The 12497-nt window shown below is 42.7% G+C and overlaps 1 protein-coding gene across 3 annotated transcripts in view; it reads left to right on the forward strand.

Moving 5' to 3' along the window:
- The window catches only part of TTBK1 (tau tubulin kinase 1), a 95580-nt gene that overhangs the window by 1913 nt on the left and 81170 nt on the right, over window positions 1–12497 (forward strand). The window contains exon 1 of one of the 3 annotated variants that reach the window (XM_040060864.1): window positions 5843–5926. The exons of the other annotated variants lie outside the window; for them this stretch is intronic. The gene's annotated coding sequence lies outside the window, so the exon portion shown is untranslated. Of the gene's footprint in view, window positions 1–5842; window positions 5927–12497 lie in introns of those variants that run through there. 3 annotated transcript variants of the gene reach the window in all.

Raw genomic sequence — 12497 nt, forward strand, 5'->3', positions numbered from 1 at the left:
CATTCCTTCAGGAGTAGGCTAAGTTCCTCTTCTCTGGCATAATAAAAGACTGGCATCTCTTGTACGACACTTTTATTAGGGAAATCTGTTCCATCAGCCCCCAGCATTGGTGCTAATGAAGTGGTGCTCATGGCCCACGTGTGGATTTCGTTCCCTCTCCATCCCCAGTGTTTGCTGGTGAAGGCGAGTGTATCTCCGTGCTGCAACAGGCAGCCTGGAGCTCTCCTCCAATGGAAGCAGTTGGCACTTGTTTTTCAAAGCAGGAGTGATCAGACAGATCCAGGGAAAGGCAAATCCCTCTTCTGTATCTTCAGTGCGGGAATCCCTTCATGCTGTTTCTTGCTCCCTCTTACGGAAAGTTTGACACATCACCTTATGGTTTATCAGGCAGGCACTCCTCTCACGTAGGTCTTGCGGTGGGCTCATGTCTTCAGTTGTTTCCTTTCAGTTTTTTTGCCTTAGTCTCATCTATGTGTGTCTATCAACGTGCAGGGTTCAGAAATGCACATCGGGAGCGATTCCTCATCCTGGGAAGCTCCTAGGTTAGATTTGTTTGCAAAAGCTCCATAGTGACCTTCCAGTAACATTGATTCACTTTGAAAGCAGAGCAGAGGACAGAAAATAGGTCTTTATAGAGGAATAGGTGTTGATAAAAATCTTTGAGGACTTTGTAAACTTCCTTAATTTTTAAGGATGTATGGGCTTTGTTGGTATCTTCTACTCTGAGCATTGCAAGGCACAGTCAAATATATGCTGGAGTGATTGTGGGAGCATTTGCTAAAAAAACCCTTTAGCTCTGCTAAAACTTGCTGCTGAGCAAGATATGGAGTGGACACAACCAGTGCTTCCCTTCCCTTCTTCCATCAAAGATAACAAAAGTGGGTATTCCTCTGAATTCCATTGTAAAATCCCCTTAAATGTCGTCGTGGGATACAATCCCATTGGAATAAATGTTAAGATTGCTTTGAGAGGGAGGAGTAAGGAAGGCCAGCTATGAGACCTCCCTCCCTAGTCCAGAGGAAGAGTAGGGGAATCTGCTGGGTGTTTATTGGAGCTTTAGGAATGAGAGGTGAGGGAGATGATGTGGCTTTTACACGGTGCTACTGAAAATTGAGACTCCCTTGCCTGTGAGAGTTTCCCCAGCTATGAACTGGACAGTGGCAATCCTTGTTGGTCAGGCTAAACCGTGGTCTTCTCCACAACAGAGCCCTGTGCCTGTGGATCACGCTGTTGAGAGCCATGGCAGTTTTCCCCAAAAACAGGGAAAATAATCCAGCAATAGCAATGTGTCTTGGACGTTTGTGTATCAAGTGGCTTTTCACATGAACTTTTCTGGGTTTTTGGAGACTGGTGGATACATCAATATATTAGACTCAGTGGGGAAAACGTTAAACTGCCGCAGTAGATTTTTTTCATGGGATCGCAATCCCTTGGTTCCTTTTGGTCCTCCCCAGTCCCACACTGTTTTCTCTTGGGCCTTCTCCACTACTCAAGAGCTGCACACATGGGAAAGGATCTTTTCTTGCAGTTGAAAAGCAAGGTGTTGGCAGTGTGATTGACTGTAGAGCTAATCCAATAAGATGTGTTTGGAAACCCTTTCCTTTTGGTGTCAAGCTGTGTCATCTTTAATTTGGTGAGCAATATGAAAGGAACAAACTGGATCCTGGTCTGGCTCCAGCCAGATAGGTGCAATGGAGAGCAGAGAATGCCTGTGGGCACAGATTTCCTCTTCAGAAAGAAATCTGGTATCAGCTGTGGCAGATGGAAGTGGATTCCTCTCTCTCCGTGCGGCAGGAGGTGTTGTGCAAAGCTTTGGTGGCCTCCCAGTCAGACGGGAAAAGACGAAGGGAGACAGTGATGTCTGGTGAAAAGGTTTTGGTTACAGGATCAGAAACTCAGCTGCTCAGTCCAAACCCCTGGATTGCTCCAGTCCATTCTCTACCAAGAAAGGATGCTCAAGGAAAGGCTAAGAAGCACAGTGTGCTTGCTCTGGTTATACCACTTATCACCTTGGTGGTGCAGGATGCATCTTTTCAGCCTTTTATTTGTTAGCCTGAGTAATTTTCCATGTACACGAGGTGTGACCTGTGTGCTAAGAGCACTCTGTTGTGAAACCTAGCTCTGCATTCCTATGTGTTTTCTTCTCCTTTAGCCATTTACTAGTTTTAGAGAAACTTTTGTTTTATCCTGGAACATCCTAATTTCCAAGGCCTTTGGCCTGATACCACACATGTCTGTGTGCTTGTTGAAAGTTCCTAAAAGCACCTTGCCTATCCTAATAGATCTGTAAATCCAGGCTTCTCCCTTCTGCCTGCCACTTAGTTTAATTTTTAATCTTTTCTTAACATGTCTGTTGTGGAAGACTGATTTTCCAGATGCTCTCCAGAACTTTTCAAAATGAACAGCAGCCAAATATCCTTGGCATCTTCTTTCTCATTTTTCCTTTAGTCTTTTTTATCTGTCCATCATTTAGCAGACTGGCCGGGTGGCCTCTGGTCACGTATGGGTAGAAAATATGTAGATTTTATCCATAAGAATTTACTTAATCTCTTTTACATCATCAGGAAAAAACATCATCGCTTGGAATAATTTGTACTGTTTTCTTCTTTTGCACACATCTTCTATTCTAAAAAACTTCAGTTGGCACAGTAAGTCAGAATTAAAATGAAGTAGAAGTTGCACTGGTCAAAGATTTCTTTTCTTTTCTTTTCTTTTCTTTTCTTTTCTTTTCTTTTCTTTTCTTTTCTTTTCTTTTCTTTTCTTTTCTTTTCTTTTCTTTTCTTTTCTTTTCTTTTCTTTCTGTGATACATTTCTTTCATACATACATACATTTCATAGGTAGATTTCTATTCAACAAAGTGGAATTATTTGTAAGTTACATTTAAAATTCCATCTTGGTAATTTATCCTGATCTGCATGAGGAAGCTGAAGTTCCCCATTGCCTCCTGTTTCCTAATGGCACAGGCCATCTGTTCTCACATGGCAAATCACTGTTGCTGCTTTATTCTGGTCTGATGGGGTAGCTTTACTATTACATTTTTTTTCTATTTAGCCTTGATACAAAATTATTTCTTTATGTCCTGTGAGTCTCACTGTTTATTTTGTCGTATGTAGTACTCTTTCTCCCCTGGAGTGACCTGGCCTTTTTCTGTGTATCTTTTCCATGGAGCACTGGACAATGTGCCTGGGTAGCTCCGTGTTCACCCTTGAATCCATTCATCCTTGTTCTCTACCGTACTTCTGAAACTCTGAAACTTGCTGAATCTCTTTGGTTTTTTGGGTTCCATTTAAATACCGCACAATCCTGAAACTGCTCTTTCTCTGTGTGTGTGTGTGTGTGTGTGTGTGTGTGAGTGATGTTTCTTCTAAAATTCAGCCCGTTTTTCCCCTGATCTTGTAATTCTTTGTGAGAATCTGCCTCCCAGCACCTGCTGTGCTACTCCTGCCCCTGACTGGTTATAGCTTTTTGACATGCAGCTTAAATTCTTGGTACCTGTTCTCACTGAAACAAGGGCATGGTGTAGCTGTCCAATACTTTCACCTTCATAGAGGCATCAGCACAGTGCTTCTCTTGATTGGACACTCTAATAAATTGTCTGGCTTGTTTCCCTCATTTCATGGAAGTTGCTTGTTTGCTTCCTGTGGCACCTCAGCCAGAGAACAGAAGTCACCTTTGTGGTGACATTGTATTAGGAAACTTAAAACTTTGTGGTCTAATTACGTCTTGAATTATTTAAACAGAATCTAGCTCCATTAGACTTCTAAAATTTACTAGTTTAGGAGTTGTGCAAGTAATTTATCAAAACGAACTGGTTTCTTTAAGTTTTGCTATCCTTGGGAAATAAGAAGAGGTTGGCCTCAGGCAGAGTTACTCCAGTGTTTTTAAGCAGAAAGGACTGAATCCTGTGATCTCACATAAGGCCAAGAGCTTCCTGCTGTGAGGACAAACACAGAGCACAGCTTGACCGAAGCTGAAATGGATCTGAGGTACTGCTCCTCCATTGTGCTGCTCCTTGCATTTGGCTGGCCCTGCAGTGAACCAGTTCAGGAAGCTCTAAGCCAAGGAAATGCCTTTATTTATTAGGAAGAGGAATAGTTTTTCTGCTAGTACAGGTCACTGAACCCATGGTGGCCCACTGGCCCACGGTGGAATCCTACATACACGAGTTCAGCTGGGAGAAGAGAGGGGAAGTGCTTCCCTTTCATTTCGGGCAGATTTTTAGATGGGCTAATTAGGAACCTGAAGCTGTGGATCTAGCATCAGGGTCTGTAGGATGTATGGGGGTAATGGAGGTAATATGGTGTAACAATGCTCCCATTAATTCTCACCTTTCATTCATTAGTCTCTAAGCACCCCAAATGTGATTTTTGGGTGAGTGTTGGGTGTTTGGGGGGGGGTTTTGTATGTTTTTTGCTTTTAGTAAAATTGGCAGTAGCTAAAGCATGCCTTTTTAGAGGTGCTCAACCTTGGTCTGGAAGGAGAATCCACTGTTTCTCTTGTTCCAGATTCTGTCCTTAAGGAAAACACCATGAAAAACTTAACTTGTAGTTGTCAGGCTTCAGCTTCTAGCTGAGGGTGAGCTAGAATGCCAGAGCCCTTCAGTTTCTTAAATTTTCATAATAGGGAGGTACTTCTCCACTACATTCCCTTGCTTTTTGGCGTTTCTGTGGGCTAAGCTCCATGCATTTTAGGCAGTTTAGTTTTCAGGTGGGAGGCACCTTCCAGCCTGTTTTTCTGATCCAGGACTTTTAGTGACCATGAGGCATGGATTACTGCACTCGACTGTCTCTCACCAGCAGGCAAGGACAGAATTGCCTCCCTGGTTTTTTTGAGCTTCTCTCTAGCAGTGCTCTGCTCCGTATGCATGACCTCTGTGGCTTATTCATAGATGTCTAAGCGTGAGTTTGGTTGTATTAAGAAGCATTTTGTTGTAGATGCACTTTTTTCTTTCTGCTGTTCCCCGTTTCTGTGAAGAAATAAGGAGGGGTTGCTTCTCAAGGCGATGGGGGCTTTGTCCATTGAGCCAGCAGGGCAAAAAAGAAGATGTAAAAGGTGGAAATGCAAAGAACAGATAATCAAGTAGTTTGTCACTCTTGTGACAGTTACCTGAGGGAAATGACAGGAGTCATTTGGTTTCCAGGGCTCAGAGCTGTCTGGTTGCATAGGTCCTGCAGCCTTTTTTCAAGTCTGGTGGCAGCTCAGGAACTGGTATTTCTGGTATTCTTGTTGCTTCTTTTGCAAAATGCATTTTCCTTAACCTTGCTGCCTGTGTTTTTGATTGGAATGAGATTATATACATTTTTTCCCCTTCCAAATATCCCAGGCTGGACTTCAACCAGTAATTGTTCTGTCTGTGGAGTATTTATTATTAGAAACATTCACCAGGAGCCAGCTTACTCTGGCAAGCTGAGCACAGAATGCACAATTACTCATTGCAGGTTGAGCTAGGTTTGAAATATTGCTATGAGCATTGACCAAGTCACGTACAAAATTTACTTTTCCAGTACTTCACTACAGCTATGAATAGAAAATAATTTTTGCGTTAAAATATGACATAAGGTTCATGATGCTTTTTTATAGAAACAAGTTCTGACCATATTAGTTCTGTAATAGGAAATTCTCAGAATTCCAGTGCTTGGCACAGCACCGGAAAATTAAGGATCAAAAGTATAAATGTGGTTTATGACAATGAATCTTTCCAGAAGTGTGGAAGGGAATGCAGGTGACCTTGTCCCTGATAAGTAATAGCTGTGTTAATTAACGAATACAGCCTCGCCCCTGACGAGTCACAGCTCTGGCCAATAAAGATGAGTGTGATAAAAGGGACTGGGTTAGCTGGGGAGGGGATTCATGAAAGAGGAGGAGCCTTGAGGGAGAGAATCATGAAGAAGGCAGCTCCTGAGGAGAGAGAATCCCTTCTGTGAGGTCAGTCTGTGTCTGCAGTTGGAGCCTGTTGGAACCTGCAGTCAGAGGCTGCAAGCGAAGCCTGTACTAGGAGCTTGCTGCAGCCAGAGTCAGTGAATGGTTGGAGTCAGGATGGCTGAGCTGTAAAGAGGAATAAACCAGGACTCTTTTCATGCTGTGGTAAACAAGAAGTCTGTGTCTTGGCTCATTTCTACCCTCTCACAAGAGGGCTACTGCAACAAAGAATGCATTTTAAAGTTTTGTTGGGGGTTTTACTGAAGTGGTTCTTGATTGTGTTGGGGTGGTTTTTTTGGGTTTTAGCGTTTTTTTCCCCTCACACAACAAGCTGCTGTAAAATCTGATAGCAGAAGGGGAAGGCACATGCCTTGGTCATAGAGCTGCTGAACTCTGCTGATAGGAAGACTCTTGGATGGGAAGCAATTGTTTGAGTGTTCTGGGATAGCACGGGCAGGTTCTGACAGTTGTGAACCAGATGGCGTCCTTGGCACGTATGGAAATGGCTTTCATAGAGACAGTCCTGACCAGCTTCTAAAGCTCTCCATAATCTTGGTAACACCCTTGTTCCTTGGAAACTGCCTCAGACAGCAGTGCACAAAGAAATGAAACAGACCACGCTTGCATGTACAAGAATTTTTGTGTCTTTTCTCGGATGTTCTTGCATAGACTGACTATCACCACTGGAAGCAGTGCAAGGACTGTGAGGGTGCAGTATCCCAGGGATTCCCTTGTTGAAGGCTCTTCCTCAGAGGCACCAGCTTGAGTTGTTACAGCATTGCTGCAGCGATGATTTTCAAAGGCAAATGAGTTGACATCTGTGTGGTCTCTCAGTGTGCTTTTGGGGTGGGTCATCCAACAGGAGTCTTATGGAAAGAATGGGCATTTTTCATATGAGTAGGGAAGAGAGTGTGCAGTGGAGAGGAAATACGCCATTTGCTGGAATTGCTAGTTACCTGCAGGAGTTGCTGCGATGCATTTGCAGCCCACAGGAGAGGCACCATGGGGATCTGTAGGAATTACCCTCCCCGGTGCAGCTGTAAAGGCTGTGGCCACGCAGCCTCTGGGACAAGGTGCTGTTGTGGCAGTGACCAGAGGCAAAGGCCAAATTTGATAGACCCCAGGACTATGTGTAATAAGGACTGCTCAACAGAAGAAGAGAGGCAGTGGGAAGCAACCCCAAATGGTGATGGAGTAGGGACAATTGAGGTAAAACGAATTATGCGAAGAAAAATTTAATGAGTCTGGTTGGGATGGTTTTGTGATGAAGCCCCAGAGGGAGCAGAGGTAATAGGTGATGAAGTACAAAAGGTATGGATGGCTCCAGAGAATCACAAACTCTCTGTGGAAGGTATTTAGCTAACAGGAACTTAAATCCCAGTGGAGTGTGGAGTCCAGCTTACTGGATCGATGTGAACACTTGATTCAGTATGTTTTCTATATGCACAAAGAGTTCAAAGAGCGAAGTAAGTGTGCTCGGTGGTATCCATCCACTCCACCTGAAATGCAGGTACATTATATATAGCCTGGAGGTGAAGTGTTAATTAAGGCATTCTTTAGGAAATCCAAATTAGAACCTGTGTGGGGCGGTCCGTGTACTGTTTTATTGTGTTCCTAGTTTGCTGTTAAAGATTTGGGTAAAGAAAATTGAATATGCCATTCTCACATCAAACAGCTATTGATGATCAACCAGATGATGAATGAGTGGCTTCTGAGAATCCTTCATGATTTTGTATTTTGAATCACTTAAGTAGTTCTGCACAGGAGTCTATAACCTTGGACTCTACCCTGTGGTAACCTTGTTAGCTTTAATTCTGTTAAATTTGTTATTTGTAATAACGTTGTAGAAGGACAGTGGTTTAGTGCCTAAAAATTGTTTTCTTTTTCCTTTTACTGCATTAACAGGTGTGCTTAATTAAGAGAAAGGAAAAACTATTGAGGGACACACCTGGTGCAGTTAGCTGGGTGAGCAGCTGTAGCGGGAGCTGCGGGTTGTGCCCTGGATGGCAGGAAGGGCCATGAGCTGGTGCCACCCCTTTGCCAAACAAAGGGCATGGGGACGTGTAGGGCTGCCTGGTTCATCCAGAGACTCTGTGGAATCCAGATAAAACAGAAGACCCCTGACCAAACATCCCCATTTACCAAGAGGTATGTGCAAGGGGCACAAAAAGCATGAGAAGATTTCATGTACACAGCCTGTAAGAGCACAGAAGTCCAGGGTTGCAGTGTGGTTCCTGAATGGTCAGGCAGGAAAGTTTCCTTAGCCAGCTGTCTGCAAACTAAAAAGGGATCAGACAGGACAGAGAATGAAACTCTAGATTTGTAGATGGCAGAGGAAGGGTGAACCTGCTGCCATGAGTATGTTCCAATGAGGGGGAAGAGTTCCTTACAAAAATGGGAAAATGGTTACAGAAGGGCTGTAGAGGGATAATTTAAGTGACTAACAGTTGGTGTGATTTGTCATGTTTTTGTCAGTCCCAGGAAACCTCTTCTGTGTAGTAACAAACAGAATATCTGTTGTGATCAGCATTGGGCTTGAAGACTGAAAAGATTTTGTCCTATTTAGTCTGATATGACATCAGTGCAGCAAGCAGCAGTTGCCCCACTTATGCTAATTTTTATTATGAAAGTGCTTGGTAATGTGAAGTCTACATGGCAAATCTATAAATACATGTATTTTCCTAGCAAAATACCCTGCTTCCATATTTTGAATCAAATTATCAAATCTCTCATCAGGAGCTTACTCTTCTGTTCCTAACCTCTAAATAACTTTTTGGCAAGTTTATTTAGTACTTGATGATTATGGTGACTGCATCTATCATAAAATTTCTTGAATAGATGAGATGAACACAGCTTTCTCTGGAATGGAGGTTTAAAATGATTGATCTCAGGCTGTGGGCCCTTTAATAACGGGATATAATAAGTTATAACAAGACCATTGAGCAACAGATGTTATCAGTTTGCTGTGTGCCTGAGTGTTTTTTTCAAGATAAAATCCTGTTCTCCAAGAACAAGGAGTCAAGGAAGGTCTTGACCTGGTCTGTTGACCACTCTGAAAACTGAAACTTGGAAAGGCCACGTTTGATGGAAGATGAATTACAGGCTCTGCAGGAAAGTGGAGCGGACGTGCTGATGGGACACTTTGCATTACCTGAGGATCTGGTCACACTCTGGTCCAGGATCAGGTGATGACGTTACCCCTGTGTGTCAGGTGTAGGCTGAGTCTGATACCATAAGTGCAACCTCTCTTTAGTTCTTGCTTTTATTCAGGTATATTTGTTTGTGCTGCCAGCAGACTACTCAAGCTTTTCAGTAGTGATTTATATTGATTTTGCAGGTACAGATACTTAAGCTGCAGTGAAATGTTCATGGTAAGCAAACCATAATATTTGCCTGTTAAATTAGTGGAGGTTGAGCTGGTTATGATATCAGAGGGATTTCCTGGCGTTTGATTTAATGTTCTGCTTGTTTCAAATTAGGAGCAACTCTGTCAAGGAGATTGGTGGAAGATAATAGGCTTTCTTTTCAAATTCTCCTGCTCCCCTTTGTTTTACTTTTACTGCTGAGATGTATTTTGGGAGGATTAGGATCACATAAACCCCTGGCGGTGTAGGAGTGCTTATCTGGTGTACGTTCCTAATGATTTGTTGTCATAATTACCTGTGCTGATTCTCCCTGCAGATAGGTGGCTTTGGCACAGAAATTACTGGTGTGCCTGACTGCTCCATAATGTGTGTGAATGCAGTCTCTGGCAGTGCGGTATTCTTTGTTTGGGGATTTTGGTTGATTTCCTTTAGCCCTATGCTGTTACTTTCACTGTGCAGGCAGTGATAATTCAGTTGGCTGTGCAACTGGGTAGCCATAATAATGCTGTCAAGGTGCATCTGTTATCATGTTAAATATGTATGTTCTGCTCACTGCAGCCTCATGTTAGCAGAGAATCTGGGCCTTGATTGATTGCAGTCTGTCTTGATTGCAGCTTTTTTTGTTTGTTTTTCCCAGTCACTCCTTAATGGTCATAAACCATTCAAAGGTGAAAAACAGTCCCAGCGTCTTGCAATCTCACCTTTAGATGTTTTGATTTTTACAGAAATGAACTGCTGTGAACAGCAAGTCCAGAATTTCTAAGGCTGATGCCATTCCCTGCCTACGAGGAGAATATGTCACGGAGGAGACTTTAGGCTGCTGCTGATAGGAGTTGAGCCCGCTCTCTAAGCGGGGTTTGCTGCAGCAGGGGCAGGTAGTGAAGAAATAATTCAGAACCTTATGAGCTCCTGCTGTCAAACCTACCCTAACAGTGCTGCTGTTTCAAGTTCTGCAGGGAGTATGGTGTATTCCAGGGCTGAGGGGCTGTTAGTCCAGTGCACTGCATTTTTTTTTAAATCAACTTTTTTCCTGTACTGTTGTACGTGTTCCTACCTTGATAACAGAATGCTAATGTACAGTACAAAGATGAAGCGTTTTTTGTTTGTTTCAATGTGAGTGAGGTACCTCACCAAAACACAAGTTGGGTCATACTGAGTCATAGCACAAGTCCATCCAGGCCAGTATCCTGACCTAATTTGGCTGGGAATGAGTATCTAGGATAGAGAATAAAAGCTGCAAAGGCATATAAAATGACTCCTCAGACTGCTCTTGCCACTTTCAGTGAACTGGTGAACATGGGGGTTTTTGCATTTGTTTTATTATAAATGCCAAAACTAAATTTATAAGGCTATAAAATTTATGTTTGCAAAGCTTACATAGTTGGCTGAAGGAGATATTGGTATGGAAGAGCTGATTTCATCCTTCATGCTGAGGTTGGCCAAGAAATGGAATTTGGTCCTACTGTTGTCACTGTTTATTTCTCAGCTGCTTTCCTGTAGGCTTCACTTGCTATTTTGAGGAAGGCAGTTTTAGAGCATCTTGGGCTTGGTGAACTTCATGGGACAGGGCACAAGAATTTCTTGCCATCCTGTCCATTTCCTACAGGAAAAGACAGACTGAAAGTTCTTGTTTTCAGTCACTATACTTAAAATTATGTTTCTTTATATTCAGTGGTCAGTACATTTTAAAGGTAAGGAGAGTGGTACATTGTCTGGGTTTAAGATGCTTGGGTAACATTTAACATGCAGAAATGATGCTTTCTGCTGTGTCCAGGGGAGGAGAGGTTTTGACTTAGCACTCTCCCATCTCTTACCTCTTCCCTTTTGTGCTGATGGTTCCTGCACGAAGGTACCTTCGTTCCTCCTTTTGCCCCTTGTGATCCTCCTGGGTTTTTAGGTTAATGTGTTATGTCTTGCTATGAATGTAGGTAATGCTTGGCCATTAGTCCTGAGCATGTTTCTGCAGTATTTGTACTACCTCAGGAATAAAGTTTGGATTTATACTGCTACTGTGATCTAAAACAGCTTGGAATTTGTTTCAGACTATAATTAAATTGGCATTTGCTTTGACTGCATTACTTTGGTGATACCAGAGTATATCTGTAAACTTAGTTCCGTAATTCCATGTTGCCAAATGGCTGCTATTTGTGCTATTGCCCAGAAGGATTTTATTCTATTTCAAAGGCAGATTCCTTTAAATAACACACATGATATCTTTGTACACATCTATTAAAATTTTGATAAAGGGAAGTGGAATACTGCACCAGGGATATAGTTGTACCTTGCCTGACTTTGAGTGCCTGTGGACTTTGATGCTCAGTCTCTCTTCTGAGATTATTCCTTGGGATTGCTTTTCACCACGGTCACCAGACTGAAATCCTACTATGCAGGTGCATCGCTCAAGTGATGAAGAGACCTTCAAGAGTAGGGAGAGGATACTTATTTCTGTGTCAGTGCTTGTAACGTTAAAAGTTTGGGGCAGTCTATAATGAACTAACTTGTCTTTAAATACCAGAAGAAAAGCCAACAGAATAAGGGAGATTTTTTTTCAGGGGTTCTCTGTCCTGTGCCTCCTGAGGTGATGTGCAGGGAGGTTGTGGGCTCAGCGCTCGCTGGTAGCTTAGGGGTGTTCTGGTGAGCATAAAGGACCTTGGGAATGGCATTCCACTTGCTCATTAGAGGGAGAAACACAAATGTTGTGCTGCCAAAGGCAGCAGGTACTTTCTCTTTCCAGTTTCTTACTTCAGTATCTGATGATTGAAAGCACAGCTACCCCATACAGATGCAGGGCTCTCTCAGTGAGAATTTGGAACATTTTGCAGCACCTTTCTTCTGAATCTCTTTAATACCCAGTTTTTTCTTATTTCTCTTCTATCGTTTTGATTGTCTTTTAGCAGATGTTGGATTGAACACTTCTCAGCAGACCTCTTGCTGAGTTAGTCTGCTGCTTTTTTTTTTTTCACGTAGTTGTCTTCTATATTTGGAATGAAATCTTCTTTTGTGAAGTTTTTGATAAGATCTCTTTGAGATCTTTTCTTCATGTTTTGTTTGATCATCCTTTGTCGTGTACTTTTGACATACTTCTGTCTGCTGCTTCCTTGTGCACGCTACATGCTGGCCACTTCATAGCCTTCTGTCCCAGTCCTTTTATTGCTAGGAATAAATTCTTTACTTGAGCTCATAATTAACTGGTAACTTTTTCCCTTTTGGAC

This window comes from Hirundo rustica, chromosome 3 (genome assembly GCF_015227805.2).
Source record: "Hirundo rustica isolate bHirRus1 chromosome 3, bHirRus1.pri.v3, whole genome shotgun sequence".
Lineage (NCBI taxonomy): Eukaryota > Metazoa > Chordata > Aves > Passeriformes > Hirundinidae > Hirundo > Hirundo rustica.